The sequence below is a fragment of the Salmo salar genome, chromosome ssa01 (assembly GCF_905237065.1).
Source record: "Salmo salar chromosome ssa01, Ssal_v3.1, whole genome shotgun sequence".
NCBI classification, from domain to species: domain Eukaryota; kingdom Metazoa; phylum Chordata; class Actinopteri; order Salmoniformes; family Salmonidae; genus Salmo; species Salmo salar.
In genome coordinates this window covers 132,743,009-132,758,109 of record NC_059442.1, presented here as the reverse complement: position 1 = coordinate 132,758,109, position 15,101 = coordinate 132,743,009, and the positions used below count along the sequence as shown (strand labels likewise).

Below are 15,101 nucleotides of genomic sequence, written 5' to 3'. Positions count from 1 at the left end.
GTGTGTGTCTCTGTCTGTGTTATGTATTGTGGCCATGGGGCTGTTGACTTGAGAGGCCAATCCAATGGTGTATAGTGGCATAAGGTCAAGGGTAATATTTGACTGGACTGAAACCCCATTTAAAGACATAAAGTCATGCCACAATGCTTTGCTCTGTTCTCCAGTCTATCATAGAACTCCACCGGACCAGATCTGATCTCATTACATCACTGGCCTCCAGCTCCTGATGTTAGACCAGGACAGAAACCCTGTGCAGCCATCCATGCGCAGCCTTATATTTCAGATTTGTCTTCACCTTGGAGACTGAGGTTGTGTCCAAAAAGGCACCCTATTCCCTATGTAGTGCACTACTTTTGACAAAGGCCCATAGGGATCTGGGGAATAGGGTGCTATTTGGGACGCAGGGTCCTAGTCAATACAGAGGATCATTGACGGAGGCCTGAGTGAGATTGAGAGTGAGAGAGTGTGTGGGCTAGGATGAACCACACAGTGATCCCACTACCATCCAGGACGGGCACCACAAACACACGCACACACACACACACACACACACACACACACACACACACACACACACACACACACACACACACACACACACCACACACAATTTGCCTACAGGACAGGGATGTGGAGGGAGGTTGGGCAGCTGGAGGGCAGTTGGCAGGCCTGTGTTTTTGTGGCCTACCACAGTCTGAGGCTGGGAGCGTTTCCGTGTTGGGCTCTATGTGTGTTTCAGGTGCCTGGGTGTGTGTCACCGTGTAACTTACCCACGCCACCGTGGTGGTCTTGGGAGGTCTTGTATGGTAGCCTTCAGGGCTGGGGTCAATTCAAATTGGAGGCAGTCAATTCAGGAAGTGATTTTTCTTTCAAATTAAACAATTAAAAAACTTTTTAAATAAATAGCTTATACTCCTCAGTTTATTGAGAAGTCATTGAAATGAAAATAGATGTCATTTTTTCTCATTTTGAATTGTTATCTAAGTTCACGTCCTGAATGTACTGCCTTCTATTCCAATTGACTCCAGCCCTGGTAGCCGTGTAAAGGAATGTGTCTGCAATGTGAAAACGACTGTGATACAGGCCTGGCGGCACAATCACTGCCACACTGGTCTGGTAATAATCGTGATTTGAAATGAGAACCATTGATATTGGGAGGAGAGGTGATGACCATGCACCTGTCAGGTATCTGTTGAACTAAACATTTGGTCTTGTATTGTAGTACATCACATGGTCACACTGTGGATGATTGTCATCTCCCATGTGATCAATGAATAACCTACTAGATGTCGAAGACCCAAATCGTTCTGTGATTATGGAAGGCTGCAGGGTGTGTCTTTAACAAGTGAGATACAATCTACCTCTACTGAATGAATCATTTCCAGGTATCTGCAGGCTACTTCTATCCCTTTTACTTTTGAGTTAAAAACAAAAACCTAGACCTACTGACTCCTCTATAGACACACACACACACACACACACACACACACACACACACACACACACACACACACACACACACACACACACACACACACACAGGGTGGTCATGGGTCTGAATCTGGGTCTGTCCGCAGGGCTAAGCTTAGCAAGCTGCGACCCCCTCACCCTAACTTCCTCCATTATAATTACAGGAAGTTAGCTCAGCCAATCAAAGAAGAGTTCCTAGGTGCGTATTAAAAAGCTGCCAGTATTTGACGGTGGGGGGGGGGGGGTGTTGGTTGCTCTTAGGGAATGCATGAGAGACATTGAGAAGCTGTTGAAGAGGGTGGAACTGTCTTCCAGCCATCTCAGGAAGAATGAATTTGATAACTGTCAGGTTATTGAGGGGTATCTTCGTTCATCCCGTATTGAAGTTTCTACTTTATTGAGTCGTCTGGAGGATTTGAACACAGAGAGTCTGAGTGAATGTGTGGGTCTTGTTACGGAGAGCCAGACAGGGGATGTAGAGACCCTAGCTGCCTGAGCTACAATGTATCAGGGTCTTGACAGAGGAGAGGACAACAGATGGAGAATGGAGGATAACAGGCCTCTTTCAATGGCTTTACCAGCCACAAAAACGGCAGAACGTTCTTTACAATTCCCCTTTGTTCCATCTCTCTCTGCTCTTGACAAGGAGTGTGGCAGTAGTTTTAAGTACAAGGGTGTTTGATAGACTAGATACAGTGCATTTGGAAAGTATTCAGACCCCTTCACTTTTTCCACATTTTATCGTTTTTTTAAGTTTTGAAAGGTTCTCCCATCTCCACAGACAAACTCTGAAACTCTGTCAGAATGACCATCGGGTTCTTGGTCACCTCCCTGACCAATGCCCTTCTTCCCCGATTGCTTAGTTTGACTGGGCGGCCAGCTCTAGGAAGAGTCTTGGTGTTTCCAAACTTCTTACATTTAAGAATGATGAAGGCCACTTTGTTCTTGAGGACCGTCAATGCTGCAGACATTTTTTGGTACCCTTCCCCAGATCTGTGCCTCGACACAATCCTGTCAAGGTGCTCTACGGACAATTCCTTCGACCTCATGGCTTGGTTTTTGCTCTGACATGCACGGTCAACTGTGGGACCTTATATAGACAGGTGTGTGCCTTTTTCCAAATCATGTCCAATCAATTGAATTTACCACAGATGGACTCCAATCAAGTTGTAGAAACATCTCAAGGATGACCAATGGACACAGGATGCACCTGAGCTCAATTTCGAGTCTCATAGCAAAGGGTCTGAATACTTATATAAGTATTGTGTCTAAAAACCTGTTTTCGATTTGTCATTATTTATTTTACCTTTATTAAACTAGGCAAGTCAGTTAATAACAAATTCTTATTTTCAATGACGGCCTAGGAACAGTGAGTAAGGCAGTTAACTCACTGTTCCTGTTCAGGGGCAGAACGACAGATTTTTACCTTGTCAGCTCAAGGATTCGATCTTGCAATCTTCCGGTTACTAGTCCAACGCTCTAACCACTAGGCTACCTCCTGCCACTATTATGGGGTATTGTGTGTAGACTGATGAGGAAAAACATTTATTTAATACATTTTAGCATAAGTCTGTAACAAAGTGGTAGGCCACACAAGCTCACAGAACGAGACCTCTGAGCGCTGAGCGCGTAGCACGTAAAAATCGTTTGTCGTCGGTTGCAACACTCACTACCGAGTTCCAAACTGCTTCGGGAAACAACATCAGCACAATAACTGTTAGTCTGGATCTTCATGAAATGGCTTTCCATGGCAGTGCAGCCGCACACAAGCCTTAGATCACCATGTGCAATGCCAAGCGTTGGCTGGATTGGTGTAAAGCTCGCCGCCATTGGACTCTGGAGCAGTGGAAACGAGGTCCACACAGAAATGGTTTGTCAAGATCTGTGTGGAAGAACTTGACTGGCCTGCACAGAGCCCTGACCTCAACCCCATCGAACACCTTTGGGATGAATTGGAACGCCAACTGTGAGCCAGGCCTAATCGCCCAACATCAGTGCCCGACCTCACTAATGCTCTTGTGCCTGAGTGGAAGCAAGTCCCCGCAGCAATTTATTTTATTTTATTTATTTCACTTTTATTTAACCAGGTAGGCAAGTTGAGAACAAGTTCTCATTTACAATTGCGACCTGGCCAAGATAAAGCAAAGCAGTTCGACACATACAACAACACAGAGTTACACATGGAGTTAAACAAACATACAGTCAATAATACAGTAGAAAAATAAGTCTATATACAATGTGAGCAAATGAGGTGAGATAAAGGCAAAAAAGGCCATGGTGGCAAAGTAAATACAATATAGCAAGTAAAACACTTGAATGGTAGATTTGCAGTGGAAGAAAGGGCAAAGTAGAAATAGAAATAATGGGGTGCAAAGGAGCAAAATAAATAAATAAATACAGTAGGGGAAGAGGTAGTTGTATGGACTAAATTATAGATGGGCTATGTACAGTTGCAGTGATCTGTGAGCTGCTCTGACAGCTGGTGCTTAACCTCTCTAAGGTCGGCGGGACGAAATCGTCCCACCTACGTAACAGCCAGTGGAATCCTGTGGCGCGTTATTCAAATACCTTAGAAATGCTATTACTTAAATTTCTCAAACATATGACTATTTTACACCATTGTAAAGACAAGACTCTCGTTAATCTAACCACACTGTCCGATTTCAAAAAGGCTTTACAACGAAAGCAAAACATTAGATTATGTCAGCAGAGTACCCAGCCAGAAATAATCAGACACCCATTTTTCAAGCTAGCATATAATGTCACATAAACCCAAACCACAGCTAAATGCAGCACTAACCTTTGATGATCTTCATCAGATGACACACCTAGGACATTATGTTATACAATACATGCATGTTTTGTTCAATCAAGTTCATATTTATATCAAAAACCAGCTTTTTACATTAGCATGTGACGTTCAGAACTAGCATACCCCCCGCAAACTTCCGGTGAATTTACTAAACATTTACTAAATTACTCACGATAAACGTTCACAAAAAGCATAACAATTATTTTAAGTATTATAGATACAGAACTCCTCTATGCACTCGATATGTCCGATTTTAAAATAGCTTTTCGGTGAAAGCACATTTTGCAATATTCTAAGTAGATAGCCCGGCATCACAGGGCTAGCTATTTAGACACCCAGCAAGTTTAGCACTCACCAAAGTCAGATTTACTATAAGAAAAATGTTATTACCTTTGGTGTTCTTCGTCAGAATGCACTCCCAGGACTTCTACTTCAATAACAAATGTTGGTTTGGTCCCAAATAATCCATAGTTATATCCAAATAGCGGCGTTTTGTTCGTGCGTTCAAGACACTATCCGAAAGGGTAAATAAGGGTTACGCGCACAACGCATTTCGTGACAAAAAAATTCTAAATATTCCATTATCGTACTTTCGAAGCATGTCAACCGCTGTTTAAAATCAATTTTTATGCCATTTTTCTCGTAGAAAAGCGATAATATTCCGACCGGGAATCTGTGTTTAGGTTCAAAGACGATAGAAAATAAAAACATGGGGTCGACTCGTGCACACGCCTCAGCCCATTGTCCTCTGAAAGAGCACTTGCCAAAAGCGCTAATGTGTTTCAGCCTGGGGCTGGAATTACATCATTCAGCTTTTTCCCGCCTTCTGAGAGCCTATGGGAGCCGTAGGAAGTGTCACGTTACAGCAAAGATCCTCAGTCTTCAATAAACAGAGTCAAGAAGCTCAAGGAATGGTCAGACAGGCCACTTCCTGTAAGGAATCTTCTCAGGTTTTTGCCTGCCATATGAGTTCTGTTATACTCACAGACACCATTCAAACAGTTTTAGAAACTTTAGGGTGTTTTCTATCCAAAGCCAATAATTACATGCATATTCTAGTTACTGGGCAGGAGTAGTAACCAGATTAAATCGGGTACGTTTTTTATCCGGCGTGCAAATACTGCCCCCTATCCCCAACAGGCTAAAGCTAGTGAGGGAGATAAGTGTTTCCAGTTTCAGAGATTTTTGTAGTTCGTCCCAGTCATTGGCAGCAGAGAACTGGAAGGAGAGACGGCCAAAGGAGGAATTGGCTTTGGGGGTGACCAGAGAGATATAACTGCTGGAGAGCGTACTACAGGTGGGTGCTGCTATGGTGACCAGTGAGCAGAGATAAGGGGGGACTTTACCTAGCAGTGTCTTGTAGATGACCTGGAGCCAGTGGGTTTGGCGACGAGTATGAAGCGAGGGCCAGCCAACGAGAGAGTACAGGTCGCAGTGGTGGGTAGTATATGGGGCTTTGGTGACAAAACGGATAGCACTGTGATAGACTGCATCCAGTTTATTGAGTAGGGTGTTGGAGGCTATTTTGTAAATGACATCGCCGAAGTCGAGGATCGGTAGGATGGACAGTTTTACGAGGGTATGTTTGGCAGCATGAGTGAAGGATGCTTTGTTGAGAAATAGGAAGCCAATTCTAGATTTAACTTTGGATTGGACATGTTTAATGTGAGTCTGGAAGGAGAGCTTACAGTCTAACCAGACACCTAGGTATTTGTAGTTGTCCACATATTCTAAGTCAGAACCGTCCAGAGTAGTGATGCTGGACGGGCGGGCAGGTGCAGGCAGCGATTGGTTGAAGAGCATGCATTTAGTTTTACTTGTATTTAAGAGCAGTTGGAGGCCACGGAAGGAGAGTTGTATGGCATTGAAGCTCGTCTGGAGGGTTGTTAACACAGTGTCCAAAGAAGGGACAGAAGTATACAGAATGGTGTCGTCTGCGTAGAGGTGGATCAGAGACTCACCAGCAGGAAGAGCGACATCATTGATGTATACAGAGAAAAGAGTTGTCCCAAGAATTGAACCCTGTGGCACCCCCATAGAGGCCCGGACAACAGGCCATCCGATTTGACACATTGAACTCTATCAGAGAAGTAGTTGGTGAACCAGGCGAGGCAATCATTTGAGAAACCAAGGCTATTGAGTCTGCCGATGAGGATGTGGTGATTGACAGAGTCGAACGCCTTGGCCAGGTCAATGAATACGGCAGCACAGTATTGTTTCTTATCGATGGCGGTTACGATAGCGGAGAAGGTGCGGTGGGATTCGAAATGGTCGGTAATCTGTTTGTTGACTTGGCTTTCGAAGACCTTAGAAAGGCAGGGTAGTATAGATATCTGTAGCAGTTTGGGTCAAGAGTGTCCCCTCCTTTGAAGAGGGGGATGACAGCAACTGCTTTCCAATCTTTTGGAATCTCAGACGACACGAAAGAGAGGTTGAACAGGCCATAGGGGTTGCAACAATTTCGGCAGATAATTTTAGAAAGAAAGGGTCCAGATTGTCTAGCCCGGCTGATTTGTAGGGGTCCCGATTTTGCAGCTCTTTCAGAACATCAGCTGACTGGATTTGGGAGAAGGAGAAATGGGGAAGGCTTGGGCGAGTAGCTGTGGGGGGTGCAGTGCTGTTCACCGCGGTAGGGGTAGCCAGGTGGAAAGCATGGCCAGCCGTAGAAAAATGCTTATTGAAATTCTCAATTATAGTGGATTTATCAGAGGTGACAGAGTTTCCTAGCCTCAGTGCAGTGAGCAGCTGGGAGGAGGTGTTCTTATTCGCAATGTACCAACATGTAGTGGAAAGCCTTCCCAGAAGAGTGGAGGCTGTTATAGCAGCAAAGGGAGGACCAAATCCATATTAATGCCCATGATTTTGGAATAAGATGTTCGATGAACAGGTGTCCACATACTTTTGGTCATGTAGTGTAGCTCTCTCGCATGTGTGCACCCACGAGCATGCGCTTTTGCACACACACACTTCAGAGCTCAAGAGCATCTGGTACCAAGGTTTTACAAAGGTATGGCTTTTCCACCCATTACCCATTACCCAATCCCTTTGCTTTCTTTCTGCCAATACTGCAGTTGGCGTTCCTCCCACTCACTGACACTCTGTAGTCCCCATGCACACTCAGACACCTTGAAGGAAAAACAACATATTCCTTTTCCCCTGGAAAACAATGCTCACATCAGTTCACAGACCCAGGGATGCAGGTCTCTGCTTGTGTCTGCACCAGACATTCTCCTCCCTCAGGAGGACTAGGAGACAGGACGTTGGGCAGAGGATAGATGAAGGGGATAGATTCTGTTCTCTTCATATTAACAGAGTTCTGGGTTTCATCATTGGGACAAGGACGTAAAGGACTCACCATCTCCTATGAGAGAACTCTCAGCTTTAGAACAATAGAACAATCACTTTTTTTTAAACTCTGATGTATCTATTCATAGTCCCTCTGAGATTCCTGGAAGGGAGACATCTTTCATATCTGGATATATATGAAGATTAGCTCTTTGGTAAGAGTTCAGTCTAGACCAGTGTGATATCAATAAGACTGTTATATTCATGAGGGGAAAACACATGGTCTCCAGTGAGGTGAGGAGGATGAAGAAGAAGGAAAAAAAGAGGGGGTGGGAGGAAGAAGTGGAGGAGGCCTCGTCTTGTTCCACTTTTTACTAATCCTCTCCTTTCCTTTAGGTTCCAGTTGGTCTTTGATAATTACTGATAATCCACCCAGTCCCCAACATCACTGTGAGGATCTCTCTCTGTCTCTATCTTTCTGTCTCTCTCTGTCTCTCTCTGTGTCTCTCTCTGTGTCTCTCTTTCTCTCTCTGATGAAGGGAGAAGGGAAAGAGCAGGAATGACTTCAGTGTCCTCTTTGCCTGGAAGGTCTTTAACCCTGTGTGAGAAAACAGACATCCTGTTATTAGGGGGAGAAAGAGGAGGATATACAGGAGAATAAGGAAGAGGAGGGGAGAGACAGTGAAAGGGGGTGTAGTTGTTTACTGTCCACTAGGTGCATTGGTTTAAATCCCAGGTGGGGTAATGCCTTGAGCCTGGCTGAAATGAAGTCTGAATCACGTCTGACAATCACCATTTTTGTATACATGGAAAATATACTGTACGATTATGTTAACTTTCTTTACCATCTTTCCCTTTTTCTTCTAGGAGAAGACAGCAGCTGTGACTTTGGAAGGCCATAATGACAGACCGTTGTTCAACCCCTCGTTGTTGGATGGTGAGTCTGTTTTCCATCCTTGAATTTTCTAAATTGTTTATTACTGTACGCTGAGTGTTTGATTGCCCTACACTAGTCTCTTATTGTGTGTGTGTAGCGAGCTCAGTGGCGGCTAGGTTGCCGTGCCCTTCCAGAGAAGTGACTAATTGACTAACCGCTGAGCACATGGATTAGGATGGACGAGAACCCACACTGCAGCTAATAGTCATCTCTGTGTACGTGGCAGAATCAGTCTGGAGTAGACATGGTAACAGAGGCCAATGGATGCTCTATGGATAGTCCTGCTCCACCTGCCAGTCCCAGGGCATGGCTGTTTGTGTGAGAGGCTGATTGTGGTATCACCACGGGGTCTAGTGTGTGTGTGTGTGTGTGTGTGTGTGTGTGTGTGTGTGTGTGTGTGTGTGTGTGTGTGTGTGTGTGTGTGTGTGTGTGTGTGTGAGAGAGAGAGAGAGACTCTGTGACATGGATCCCTCCGACTGAGTGAGAGAGGAATGTGGGATGGCACACTGTGCCTGCTTACCCCAACCTGGTCACCATGGTGACTGATTAAAAGGTGATGCGTGGAGCTGACAGGTTGACGGTAGCAGCTGATCTTCACTCTACAGGCGTGGGACTGACTCAACCTCACGTCACAGCTGACCTGTGGGCAGGTGAGACGTAAGGGCCACGAGGGCCTGTTCCAGAATTGTCCCCCGTAGCTGATCTGAGGACTGTGAGTGTGAACAGAACAGAAAGTGTGAAGGCCGCACGTCACTTAGTGCGATCGTTCAATATAAAGTGTCTCTGACGTGACCTCTTATACAGTACCTTTTCTCTCCTTGATTTCCACACTGTGACAGAGAGTTGCTGCTGTGGACTTCAGTCAGCGTTACTTAACCACTAAGCAGTGAGACTTGCCGCTACAGGACCCGTCATAAACAACACAGTGTGATGACAACACTGACACCGCTCCAACAGTGGGATCTGATCTGAAGCCAGTGACGAGTCCCCTCCACAGAGGACAATACCTGCTTGTGTTGGTGAGAGGCTGTGGAATGTAGACTCTAACACTGACCTCGTGTCCGGAAATAGGAGAGGATTGTAGTAGTGGAGCGCTGGTTTGGACGGAGAGTAACTCAAACCCGTTAAAGAATGTCAAGAATCTATGTGTTAAAGTTCCCACTGGATCTCTCTCTCTCTACGGCTGGATCCTGGCAAATAAGAGACAGCTGTGTCGGAGGGAGAAAGAAACTGAGAGGAGTCACATTGAGATTGATTGAATTGAATTGAGTGTGCATCCTCTATATGGAAAACATTACTGTATTGTACATGCACGCACACACAGGCGTACACACACACACACACGCACACACACCAAGCTCAGGCAGACATGTAGCAACCAGGATGTTGGTGTGTGTTGATATGCTGTAACTCAGTGGGTTATTAAAGCGGTGCATGGTAGAACCGCTGAGAATTATTTGTGTAATTGTTTTATTTAACCTTTTTAACTTATGATTACACCTGTTTTAAAGTGCAATTGGAGATCTAACAGGTGGCCCTGCTCATTTCTGTTGGTTTAGTGGTCTACTGACTCAGCTCTACTGACTCACCTCTACTGACTCGGCTCTACTGACTCGGCTCTACTGACTCACCTCTACTGACTCGGCTCTACTGACTCGGCTCTACTGACTCGGCTCTACTGACTCGGCTCTACTGACTCGGCTCTACTGACTCGGCTCTACTGACTCGGCTCTACTGACTCGGCTCTACTGACTCGGCTCTACTGACTCACCTCTACTGACTCGGCTCTACTGACTCGGCTCTACTGACTCGGCTCTACTGACTCGGCTCTACTGACTCGGCTCTACTGACTCGGCTCTACTGACTCGGCTCTACTGACTCAGCTCTACTGACTCAGCTCTACTGACTCAGCTCTGTAGTTATGATACTGGGACTGAGCCTGTGTATAGCTTGCGGTCTCGTGTCTCTTTTTCCTGCGTGTTTCGTTTGTTTTTCCCAATTTATATTATTTTCTTGAATACTGCATTGTTGGGAAAGAGCTCACAATTAAGCATTTCACTGTACTGTTTACACCTGCTGTATCCTGTGCATGTGACAAACATTGAAACTTGAAACTAATACTGTACTCTTATTTAATTGTAACTACACTGGCATGCGGCTTTCATAACGTTCCTTAAGCTTTGCATCCTGTTTTAAGACCTGACTCTCCTTTAGAACACCCCAAACCCTCCCAACCCCATAACCACATACATAAACACACCAAGAGATTTAAATGCCCCACATTTCTTCAAATGTGTACTGTGAGGGTTTTTAGTTGCAATTGATTTCGCCACTCTGAAAACACATCCATCACAGATTATGTTGAATGTCCTTTGAAGAACCAATACCGACTGAGCGACTTTGTTCTAAATTCCCTGGCTACGTCTTGGAGTGTAGTTACAACGAATCCCCACGTTCGTCCGCTAACTGCTTTTGACAGCAAGTGCCATTCTGACTGCAAGGAGAGATGGGGAAACAGATTAAATCTATTTCTCTCCCGCTCACGTTGTTCGCCTGCCAAACCCCTCGGTTTTTGATGACAGATTCAAATGGATTTCGCGTGTGCTTTTTACATACATACAGGGCAGAGGGCGATCTGAGCCGTACCTGGACTGGCCACGGTTGTCTGCATGGAAATGTGATGACATCAAAGCTTTGCATGCCGAGCCCTAGGCCTCTACCCCCTCTACTGTGCTGTAGGCCACCCAGAGAGGAGAGGGCACAGGGCCGCCTTTGCATAGATGCTATCTGGGGTCCACCCTCTCTCTTATCCGCGGCTGCTCTGAGTAATCTCTTAATTACAGCTTAAATAACATCCTGGTGAAAAACAATAAAGAATGAAACAGACACAGACCGATGAAGCTAATGGATGTTATTTAGAAATGGTAAAATACCCTAAAAACAATGTGTAACAGACACCTGATAGAGATTGACTGTATGGATGCATATATAGATTAGATCATCTGTGGTGTGTTTTGTTGAGATGTGAGTGTGTGACAAGTGGAGTGTGTGTGCAGTAAGGTGTTCTGGTGGCGTGCAGTGCCACATTCCACTTCACTCTGGACTCTCAACAATGGCTCACAGCTAGCACCGCACTCTATTTGGAACGGGGATGGAAAATGTGCAGCCAGGCAGCTTCCCTTTCGATCAGCCAATTTTAGTATAAATAGGGGAGGGACACATGGGAACACAAACGCACACCAACAAACAAACACACACAGGTTGCACAGGCAGCACTGTGGTAGAATGCCTGGCAGGTTTTTAGCTCACATCGCTGGATTAGAGAGCCAGCCAAAATAGATGACGTCGGCCTCGTGCCGTCAACGTCCCCATATCATCCTCACTCACTGTCAAACCCAGGACACTCTCCTAATAGAATTTTCTGGGGTATCGAATGTTTCAGCATCTGACTAATTCACCTGTACTGTAGTTTGTCTCTGTGCAGCTGTTGGTCCTGTCTGTGAGCCGGACTCTCTGCCGATAATTTTCCTCTGAGGACAGATAGTCATTAAAAAGCTTTTAAAAGTCACACTAGTTTTTGTTGACGATAGAATAGGGTCATGTGGCCGGCTAGCTGTCGTCCCCAGAGAGACTGATCTTCCTGGGAGTGACAGTGGTGGTGGGGAAGCTTGCCCCAACAGACCGGCTCGAGGTGACATGGCTCTTTCTCTGGAGCTCCTTGTCTTTTTGAGCCTCATTGACCATGGAGGCTCTCTCCTACATGTCTATTTCCGGTCTCTCTCATTCTGTCACGACTTCCGCCGAAGTTGGTGCCTCTCCTTGTTCGGGCGGCGGTCGACGTCACCGGCTTTCTAGCTGCCACCGATCTACGTTTCTTTTTCTATGTTGTTTTGTCTTGATTGTACACACCTGGTTCCCATTACGTTATAATTTATTCCCTATTTAACCCTCTGGTTCCCACATGGTTTTGTGCGTGTTTGTTCTAGGCTTAGTGTTCAAGACTTCTGTGAGCTGGTGTGTTTTTTCCCTGCGTGGAAATCATTGTTGTTTCTTTTCGAGTAAAGTACGTCTTTTACTCGGTTCTGTGTCTTGCGCCTGACTCCGTCCTAACCGCTGCACACTGACACTTGACACATTCTCGCCTCTCTCTATAATTATCTCTCTTTTTCTCTCTAGTTCTCGCTCTCTATCCCTCTCTCTCTCCCTCTCTCTCTGTGTGGTGTTTGCCAAGACTGAAGGGGAGGGGAGGGTATAAAGCTTCACAGACATTTATAAAAATAACAGAATAATCCCTAGTCATATTCCTGGAACAGAGATCAGCCTGAACGGATCAACGAAAGAGCAATGCTTCTCCGTTTCTCTCTTTCTTTCGTGTCTCATTCACCCCTTCTCATATTCTACCATGTTTCTACTAATCCTCTGTCCAGCTGTAACAGTGTGCCTCCGTTCTCTTTCTCTCGCTCTCGCTCTCTTGCGCACTCTCTCTCTCTCTCTGTCTGACTGCTGGAATGAGTCTGGCTTCTCTGATGAGTCTTGAGTGCCTAGGTAGAGTATAGAAGGTATCAGGTTACATATGGAGAGTAGCAGCTATTCTGCAACAGACTGGACTGTTATTCCAGTTGTGCCAGGCGTAGATATAGCTGTTTATTACTCAGACGTGGCTACATATAATACCATGTATGTCTACAGATTGCTCTAAGTAACTACACTGAACAAAAATATCAACGCAACAGGTAAAGTGTTTGTCCAATGTTTCATGAGCTGAAAGAAAATATTATTTCTCAACTTTTGTGCACACATTTGTTTACATCCCTTTTAGTGAGCATTTCTGCTTTGCAAAGATAATCCATCCACCTGACAGGTGTGGCATATCAAGAAGCTGATTAAATAGCATGATCATTATACAGGTGCATCTTGTGCTGGGAACATTAAAAGGCCACTCTAAAATGTGCTGGTTTGTCACACAGCACAATGCCACAGATGTCTCAAGTTTTGAGGGAGTGTGCAATTGGCATGCTGACTGCAGGAATGTCCACCAGAGCGGTTGCCAGATAATTGAATGTTCATTTCTCTACCATAAGCCTCCTCCAACGTCATTTTAGTGAATTTGGCAGTACGTCCATCTGGCCTCACAACCATAGATCATATGTAATCACGCCAGCCCAGGACCTCCACATTTGGTGCGGAATCGTCTTGAGACCAGCCACCCAGACAGCTGATGAAACTGAGAAGTATTTCTGTCTGTAGTAAAGCCCTTTTGTGTGGGAAAACTCATTCTGATTGCCTGGGCCTCCCCAGTGGGTGGGCCTGGCTTCCAAGTGGGTGGGCCTACAGCATTACCACACAGTGTTATCATTACAGCATTACCACACAGTGTTATCGTTACAGCATTACCACACAGTGCTATCATTACAGCATTACCGCACAGTGTTATCATTACCACATTACCATCACAGCAGCCAGCCTAGTCTCCTCACAACAGCTGAACAGAACAGTCCAGCACCAATACCGTATCTGTTCAGAGAACGTAAAACACTAATCTGGGAATGTAACTTTTTGCTGCGTTTCTATAAACCAAGGAGGCTGGGCTGTGAGGAAGGGGGAGTGTGTGAACAGCTGCTCTACTCCACTGCTCTCCCCTCTCCTCTCCCCTCTTCTCTTCTCTCCCCTCTCCCTCCACCTGTGTTCTGTGGCTCTGGCTGCAGAGCTGTGCTGCTGCAGTAGAGTACAGTAGTACCCTTGTACTTTCCTTAAAGATCAACTTCAATTAATGAGCGCCTCAGTGCTGGGCCTAGGGAGTCTCGCTGGCAGGAAATTGGAGGATAAGCTGCTTTTGTTTCACAGGGCCAATATTTTGTGGCTTTGTTGATTTCCTCATTCTCATTTGAGCTGTACACATGAAAGAACATGCGTGCGCACACACACACACACACACACACACACACACACACACACACACACACACACACACACACACACACACACTTTAAATACTTAATTTGAATCCACAAATCACATTACATCATAAAGGATTCAAACTATTTAAATGTTGTTGACGCATGGACACATAAGGACACAAAACCACCTCCTCCACACAGCTAGGCTGCCTATAATGCCTTACAGAGCAGTACCTAGACCAGTGGTCATGATCGACTTGTCGATCTCCAAGGCAATCCTAGTCAATCACCAAATATTTCTGTAAAGAAAAACTACGATAAACCTTGCGTTCGTACTTTTTTAATTTGTTTTGTGCTGTTGACGATAGGTGCAATAGATTCAGCAGCCCTAGCACACCGGGAAGGCAGAGTGTTCACATTTTTAACGATTTCATGTGTCTGAAGGTAGAACTCTGCCTACCCAGCAAGCCCAGAGAGCAAATCAAGAGCACCTATAGGCCTACCGCTGGCCAATCAGATTGCACAGTTTCCTCAAGCCATAGACTGTAAAAAGAAACCTTGAACGCACAGCAAAGTTGGCAGTGAGAATTCTAAACTTTGAAGACCATGACTAGAGAGAGACTCAAAGAATACAGCCACGCTGTTCTGATATTTTTTTGGTAACTGTCTATTTACCACCACAAACCGATGCTGGCACTAA

At 45.3% G+C, this 15,101-nt stretch overlaps 1 protein-coding gene across 1 annotated transcript in view; it reads left to right on the top strand.

Annotated features, from left to right (window-relative positions):
- Positions 1-15,101, top strand: part of LOC106564072 (bone morphogenetic protein receptor type-1B-like) — a 110,134-nt gene that overhangs the window by 5,797 nt on the left and 89,236 nt on the right. The window contains exon 2 of the mRNA XM_014130059.2: positions 8,435-8,504. The gene's annotated coding sequence lies outside the window, so the exon portion shown is untranslated. The remainder of the gene's footprint in view (positions 1-8,434; positions 8,505-15,101) is intronic.